At 39.3% G+C, this 5,158-nt stretch overlaps 1 non-coding gene across 1 annotated transcript; it reads left to right on the top strand.

Moving 5' to 3' along the window:
- Window positions 1–2,777: 2,777 nt before the first annotated feature.
- On the top strand, window positions 2,778–2,884 carry LOC131244817 (small nucleolar RNA R71). Its single transcript, XR_009170590.1, has one exon. It is a non-coding gene; the product is annotated as a small nucleolar RNA R71 (small nucleolar RNA).
- The last annotated feature ends 2,274 nt before the right edge of the window (window positions 2,885–5,158 follow it).

The following is a 5,158-nucleotide window of genomic DNA, read 5'->3' as shown; positions in this document are numbered from 1 at the left end:
CGCACGTCCCGTATGTTCTTTGGTGGAGGTAGGTTAGAGATAAGATCGATTTTTGCCTTATCAACCTCGATTCCTTTGGAAGAGATAATATGTCCAAGGACAATTCCCTTATGAATCATGAAATAACACTTCTCCCAATTAAGTACCAAGTTCTTCTCTTCACATCTTTTCAGCACACATTTAAGACTCTCTAAGCACTCACTGAAAGATGAACCGAAAACAGAGAAATCGTCCATGAAGACTTCTAGATATTTTCCCACCATGTCAGAAAAGATACTCATCATACATCGCTGAAAGGTGGCAGGGGCATTACATAATCCGAATAGCATCCTTCTGTAGGCAAAGGTGTCATAGGGACATGTAAATGTAGTCTTTTCCTGGTCCTCAGGGGCGATTTTAATCTGATTGTAGCCCGAATACCCGTCAAGGAAATAGTAATAGGAATGACCAACTAGCCTTTCCAAGATTTGATCAATGAATGGCAAAGGAAGGTGGTCCTTCCTCGTGACGGTATTCAGCTTCATGTAGTCAATGCACATTCTCCAACCAGTAGTAACTCTAGTTGGCACGAGTTCATTATTAGCATTGGCTACGATGGTGATCCCGGACTTCTTAGGAACCACCTGAGTTGGACTCACCCATTGACTATCGGATATGGGGTATATGATACTCACATCTAATAGTTTAAGAACCTCGGCCTTAACCACTTCCCTCATGTTTGGATTTAGTATACGTTGTGATTGCCGAGCGGTCTTAGCATTATCCTCAAGATAAATGCAGTAAGTACAAATCAAGGGGTTGATTCCCTTGAGGTCCGCTATCGTCCATCCAAGGGCTCCCTTATGCTCAATGAGAGTAGATATGAGCATACTCTCCTGTTCTTTCTCTAGGTGGGCAGAGATCACCACCGGGTATGTCTCATCTTGACCTAAATAGACATATTTCAAATCAGAGGGCAAAGGTTTTAGGTCAAGCTTTGGTGGCTTAAGGTTAGACGGTAGAGGCACTACATCAGTTTGGGGCAACTCTTCAAATTGTGGCCTCCACCGGTTAACTTCAAGTACCGGTGTAGTATCAAGCAAGGTACACGTCTCCCTAATCATGTCATCATCAAAATCATGGGAGTGGGCCGGGCACGTCTCTAGAGGGTCAGAGGATAAGGTCAGAGGTGTCGTATCTTCCACTAAAGAGTAAATCATGTTAATGTCGTGGAAATCGTCATCATCCTCTAAGTTTCTGCTGTTATTGAAAAAGTTGTTTGACTCCAATGTCATATTCCCAAAAGACATAGTCATGACACCATTCCTGCAATTGATAATTACGTTTGAAGTGGCAAGGAATGGGCGACCAAGAATGACGGGAATCTGAGTGCTCATGTTATTGATGGGTTCAGTGTCCAGGATGATAAAATCTACAGGGTAGTAAAATCTATCAACTTGGACCAACACATCCTCAATTATCCCTCCTGGTACACGAACAGAGCGATCAACAAGTTGTAGTGTGGTTAGGGTGAGTTTTAATTCACCTAAACCTAACTGTTTGTATACCGAGTAGGGAATCAGATTGACGCTCGCTCCTAAGTCAAGAAGTGCGTGATCAATTCGATGGTTCCCGATTACACATGATATGGTTGGGCTACCGGGATCTTTGAATTTCTGTGGCACGTCTTTCTTTAGGATGGCACTCACTTTCTCGGTCAAGAAGATCTTCTTTTGAATATTCTGTCGTCATTTGGTCGTGCATAAGTCTTTCAAGAATTTGACATATGAAGGTATCTGTTTTACGACATCAAGTAAAGGAATGTTGACCTTCACTTGTTTCAACACCTCTAGGATATCCTGAGAGTTAGAGAGAGGTTTTGGTGCGACCAACCGTTGAGAAAATGGAACAACTGGCTTTTCTAGAAGTTCCAGTTCCAATTTTTGTGGGGCCTCACTAGATCCATTATTGTTGTCCTCTTCTAATTCTTGAGGCTTTTCGGGCCTAATAGGAAGGATTTCATCAATGATCTTCCCATTCCTAAGAGTGGTGATGGATTTAGCGTGCCCCATTTGATTTGAAGAGCTAGGATCACTTATCTCGTATTGCAGTTTAGGATTGGGGAGCGGTTGTGCAGGAAGCATCCCCTTTTCTATAACCGTCATACGTGAATCCATCTTTTGCATAAAGTCTCGCATTGCCTGGGTCAGCTCTTGCATGGAATTTTGAACCGGTTCTTCTTGAGGTTTTCCCTGATTTGGATTTTGATTGAAGAAACTTTGAGGGGTAGCAGTTTGTCCATTTCTCCAACTAAAGTTTGGGTGATTTTTCCAACCAGGATTGTACGATTAGAGGTTGGTCCATTGAAAGGCCTTTGATAATTATTTAGGGCATTGGATTATTCATTCAACACTTTTCGAAAAGCGGGTATTGTAGGACAATTTTCAGTTGTATGAATGTTGCAATCACAGATGCCGCAAACACTTTCATTAACCTTATCCTTCTTTCCTTCCATGGCCTCAACTTTCCTTATGAGCGTAGTCACTTTACACTTGAGATCATCCTCTTCTTTCAAGAGATACAATCCACCTTTCTCCTTTAATTGAGTCGGCCTAGACGTGGTGTTCGACTTTGGGTAATAGTCCCACAATTGTGTTTATTCAGCAAGACTATCGAGGTAATCCCATACCTCGTCAACATTTTTATTAATGAATTCTCCATTACACATTGTCTCGACCATTTGGAGCATAGAAGATGTCAGTCCATCGTAGAAAAAATTTGTGATGCGCCACGTTTCAAAGCCATGTTGTGGGCATGAACTGACCAAATCCTTAAACCTTTCCCAACATTGGTAAAATGTTTCATCCTCCTTTTGGGTGAAGTTCATGGTTACTTTTCTAAGGGTAATCATTTTATGATGTGGAAAAAATTTCTTTATAAATTCCCTTTGCATATCATTCCATGTGCCAATGGATCTAGGACGCAGTGAATGTAACCACGTCTTAGCCTTCTCTTTTAAGGAAAAAGGAAAGAGTCTCAACCTGACTGTGTCCTCAAACACATTTTGAAAATATAAAGTGGCTCTGATCTCATCAAACTCTTTCAAATATAGATATGGTTCTTCAGATTCAAGCCCATGGAACTTAGGAAGGAGTTGGATAACCCATGGCTTGATGTCCATATGTCATGTATTTTCAGGAAAGATCATGCATGAGGGCGTACTCATCCCCGCTGGTTGTAAATAATCTCGTAAAGTACGTGGCGGGGGTGCTTGATGCACCTCATTCTCATCCTGAATGTCTTCCATCCTGGGTTGAGGTAGAAGCAGTTGGTTCTCAGCCATCACTTCAATTAACTCAGGGGATTTCGAGTGGTGTTTAGTCCTGCGATGGATAGTTAACCCCTCAACCAATCCTCTTTCAGTCAAGAGACGTCGAGTGTTGTCACGGGCCCACTTGGGCATGAAACACTCGCAGCCCTCAATCAAATTCGAAACCTAATCCTAAGAGAGGAAAAGAAAATCTAGAAAGAAAGAGAGAGTTGGAAAGAAATTACCAAATTGAAGTCCCTAAGTTAAAGACCTGCAAAAGAAAACAAACAAGTCAGTTTCTAAAGAGAAGTTCTAGAATTAGAAAATCCTTAAAAAGAAAGATAGAAGTAAACTAGTTTCTAAAAGAAGAAAGTTCTAAACTAGAAAGTAAATTACTAAAAGAGAACTGAAAAATAGAAAGTAGAGAGAAAGCTTACCGAATTAGAAATTTCTACCTTAAAAGCCTACACAATAGGAAAGTTAGTTTCTAAACAAAAATTCTACAAGTAGAAAATTTCTAAAAATAAATTAGGAAACAAAGTTAGATTCTAAAAGAGTTAAAATTAGAAAGTTACTAAAGATAAAAATAGAAAGTTAATTTCTAAAAAGGGAAATAACTAACCTAGTTTCTAAAAGCAAAAGAGGAAAGTTTCTAAAAATAAACTATTTCCTACAAATAGGAGAATACTAGAATTAGAAAAATTTTAAAATTTAAACCCTAATTTTAAAAGTAGAAAAAGTAGAGAAATTAGGAAGGAATTACCAATTTAGAAACTTATGTCAGGATCCTACAAAACAGGAAAACAAGTTAGTTCTAGAAATCAAATAAAAACCTAAAACTAAAGTTAGTCAAATTCTAATTTTAAACTAATTCTAAACCTAATTAATTACAGAGAATCGCAACCATCAATCCTCGGCAACGGCGCTAAAAACTTGTTCACTCCCCAAGTATAGGGTTGTGATGTAGTAATAAACTCGGTGAGACCGAGGTCGAATTCCAAGGGACTGAAACCTGTACGTAATCTGAAACTAAGTAGAGCTAGAACTAGGCTAAGAGGAAATCTAAATCAAGTGTACTTTGAGGAATAATGATGAAATAGTAAACTAAGATATGTAGAATTCAAAGGTAGGAAACTAGGGATTCAGAGGATCCACTTGTAGAGATCAGGGAAATCTTATGCCTGCTTCAAGAATCATGGAAATTAAACTGAACTTCCTCTGATATAATTTTAAAGAGATGAAAGGTATATGAATTAAAATGGATTCCATCACCAAACCATGCCTAGGAGACAAAGCAAACAACAGAATTAAACTAATTACCAACCAATCAACATGCTATGAAGGTTAGGAAGGGTACCGTCATCCGACCATGCCAAAGAGACGATGGTGAACAACATGGCTTCCTGACGTCATAAACATAAAAGGAAAGGAACATGCTCAAAGCTATCACAGACCCATTGTAATTTCAGTCACAACAGGCCATAAAAAACTAAAACATTCCCTTAATAATCAAACCACAATCAAGCTCAATTCACAATTTAATAGTTAAATAAAAAAAATAGAGTCTCCCATCTCACTACAAGCTTCACCTCTTAGCCCTAGCTAAGAGGTTTAGCCGACTATGATTAGGTTAAATCTTAAATAAATATAAACAACAATTAAGCAAAAGAGAAGAAAAAGAACTCTTTGAAGATCGCCCGTACTCCACCCGTTCTTGGCTCCACGTTCCACCCCCCATCCTAAGCTCCAAGCCTTCCCTTTATAGAGTGATGGAGGTCGGTTTGGATTAGAAAGAACCGACCTTATTCCATACTTCCGTTTGCAGCAGAACCGGACTGCGAATATTTGTTATGTGCAGCACCAACAGCT

Source organism: Magnolia sinica, chromosome 4, assembly GCF_029962835.1.
Source record: "Magnolia sinica isolate HGM2019 chromosome 4, MsV1, whole genome shotgun sequence".
Taxonomy (NCBI): Eukaryota; Viridiplantae; Streptophyta; class Magnoliopsida; order Magnoliales; family Magnoliaceae; genus Magnolia; species Magnolia sinica.
This window is presented reverse-complemented; position numbering and strand designations above follow the sequence as displayed.